Raw genomic sequence first — 3,223 nt, 5'->3', positions numbered from 1 at the left:
GATCGATGCAGACCGGGTGGACACGTCAGACAAGATGTGCTCTTCTTGACTGCATTGTGAGGGTATAGCTCCTGGGAAACCCTGGTGTGACGGTCTATGGGACTCTCCCATGTGACGGCATCCCCTTGTTGGGCCCCGTGGTGGGTGGGGTCACTAGGAGCTGAATAATTATTTCTAAATATGGATTCATTAAAGAACAAACAAACAAGTACTAATGCTTCATCAAAGGAGGTTAGTTCCAACCAACCATCATATCTCATCGTGCATGCCACAGGAGAAACTCCTTTATCTAAACGTTCCCCGTTTTTGATTCAAAAACTCTTTGAATCGACCATTGGGCATCTTAAAAAAATCCAAAAGTTAAGGTCAGGAGATCTGCTAGTAGAAGCAGCCTCCCCTCAACAGTCAGAAAAACTATTAAAAATGAAATCTCTAGGAGACATACAAGTCACCATCGCACCACACACAAGTTTGAACTCATCACGTGGTGTGATATCTGAAATCGATTTGATGTCCGAGGACGAATCCGATATTCAGATCGGCCTCTCAGACCAAGGTGTCACTGCTGTCCGACGTATTTCAATCCGTCGAGATGGCAAGTTGATACCAACTAAACACCTTATCCTCACCTTTGGAAAACCATCATTGCCATCTTTTGTTACGGCAGGCTATTTGCGCTGTTCAGTTCGCCCATATATTCCAAACCCGCTGCGTTGCTTTAAATGCCAGCGGTTTGGACGCTCACAAACATCCTGCCGAGGTAAAAGCCTATGTGCACAGTGTGGAATTGAAGGACACCAGAGTACTGAGTGCACCAGTACTCCACGCTGTGTAAACTGCAACAATGCTATCCTGCCTACTCTCGGAAATGCTCTGCATGGCAGAGAGAGAAAGAGATTCAGCGGGTTAAAACTTTAAACAACCTATCTTATCCAGAGGCTCGACGCATGGTCAATCCAAGTGCTTCTTTAAAACAGAAGAATTTTGCAGCTGCTTTGAAGTCTACAAAGGCAATTGGGGTTCAAACAGATATTTCTGTTCCCCCAAATGAATCTCTTACACGCCATGCGAAATGTTTACTTATACCATCCACCCAAACACCAGAAAAGGAAAATATAAAACTGAAAACACCCCTACCTAAAACAGGGGTAATAACAAGAAACCTGGGTTTTAAAAAGGCAAGTAAGAACCCGATAAACAAACAGAGAGTGAAAGCTGCTCTCTCTAAATCTAAAAAATCAGAGGCTCAATCTATGAGTGAGTTCTCTGACTTCTCTGAAGAAGAGACCTAGAAGGAGGTTACAAAACCAATGTCACCTCCAAAAGAGAAACCCCCTATTAAATTAAAGAGGGATACCCATGCAAAGAATGCTGCCTCAAACACATAATGGATTATAAAATAATCCAATGGAACTGTCGTGGTTTCTGCAACAACTTCTCTGACATTAAACACTTGACGTCATCTACCTCATTTCTTTGTGTGGCACTCCAAGAGACTCATCTAAAACCTGGAGAAAATACTTCTTTAAAAAGATTCAATCTTTACCGCAAGGATGATGATAGCCACAACCGTGCCAGCGGAGGTGTGGCTATTGTAGTTTGAAATCACATCCCATCCTTGCCGGTACAAATCACCACTAATTTGCAAGCCGTTGCAGCTAGAATATCTATTGGAGTAACTGTCACAGTTTGTTCTATATACTTGCCACCAGATGTCAGAGTGAATGAGAATCAATTGGATACTTCGGTTGAACAGCTACCAACACCATTTCTTTTACTGGGTGCCTTCAATGGTCACAATCCTATGTGGGGCAGTCCCGACATCAATCGTCGAGGCAGAGCCATTGAGAGATTTATAGGTAATCACTGTGGGGTTTTAGGAGCCCTTGTGTGGTTGGGGTGGCACCACTGTAGTGATGTGANAGGCTCGACGCATGGTCAATTCAAGTGCTCCTTTAAAACAGAAGACTTTTGCAGCTGCTTTGAAGTCTACAAAGGCAATTGGGGTTCAAACAGATATTTCTGTTCCCCCAAATGAATCTCTCACACGCCATGCGAAATGTTTACTTATACCATCCACCCAAACACCAGAAAAGGAAAATATAAAACTGAAAACACCCCTAACTAAAACAGGGGTAATAACAAGAAACCTGGGTTCCAAAAAGGCAAGTAAGAACCCGTTAAACAAACAGAGAGCGAAAGCTGCTCTCTCTAAATCTAAAAAATCAGAGGCTCAATCTATAAGTGAGTTCTGACTTCTCTGAAGAAGAGACCTACAAGGAGGTTACAAAACCAATGTCACCTCCAAAAGAGAAACCCCCTATTAAATTAAAGAGGGATATTCATGCAAAGAATGCTGCCTCAAACACATAATGGATTATAAAATAATCCAATGGAACTGTCGTGGTTTCCGCAACAACTTCTCTGACATTAAACACTTGGCGTCATCTACCTCATCTCTCTGTGTGGCACTCCAAGAGACTCATCTAAAACCTGGAGAAAATACTTCTTTAAAAGGATTCAATCTTTACCGCAAGGATGATGATAGCCACAACCGTGCCAGTGGAGGTGTGGCTATTGTAGTTTCAAATCACATCCCATCCTTGCCGGTACAAATCACCACTAATTTGCAAGCCGTTGCAGCTAGAATATCTATTGGAGTAACTGTTCAGCTTCTTGTTTTGTCCTACAGCATTTGAGTTTTTTAATGTCCATTTCTTTTTCAATTAGGGATTGAAAGAGGGTCCAATTTGCCTTTGCAATGGCGTATTGATCTCCACATTCCTTCCTTATTAAGCTCGGGTAACCAAGTTTTATAAATATATAGCTGTGATCACTTAGACTGCAGAGCGGGGAAACCTCCCACGATCTGATCTTAGGCAAAACATTTCCTGTACACATAGACAAGTCTATCCAGCTCTTACCCACCCCGCCTTGAAAGTTGGCAGGGAGTCAGGATTATTTAATATATGTAGATCATTTGAGTTTACAAATTCCAGTACAGCATTTGCCCTGTTGTCATTGTCTGGGTCGCCCCAGATTTTGGAATGTGCGTTGAAGTCGTCACAAATCAAAATCCTTTTACCCTTAAACTGTTTGATGATATTATCCAAGTTTGAAAGCAACGGCTCCAAGTCATCCGTTATGGGACAGTATGCACTCACCAGCAAAAAGCAGTCCTCTCCTGCTCCAATCTCAAGACACATGAGGTACTTATAGCTAA

General features: G+C 42.4%; 1 pseudogene; it reads left to right on the top strand.

Moving 5' to 3' along the window:
- Positions 1-6: 6 nt before the first annotated feature.
- LOC111642704 lies at positions 7-1,897 on the top strand (annotated as a pseudogene).
- The last annotated feature ends 1,326 nt before the right edge of the window (positions 1,898-3,223 follow it).

Source organism: Centruroides sculpturatus, unplaced genomic scaffold, assembly GCF_000671375.1.
Source record: "Centruroides sculpturatus isolate CEXI.00-Female unplaced genomic scaffold, Cexi_2.0 scaffold1760, whole genome shotgun sequence".
In the NCBI taxonomy this organism is placed as follows: domain Eukaryota; kingdom Metazoa; phylum Arthropoda; class Arachnida; order Scorpiones; family Buthidae; genus Centruroides; species Centruroides sculpturatus.
This window is presented reverse-complemented; position numbering and strand designations above follow the sequence as displayed.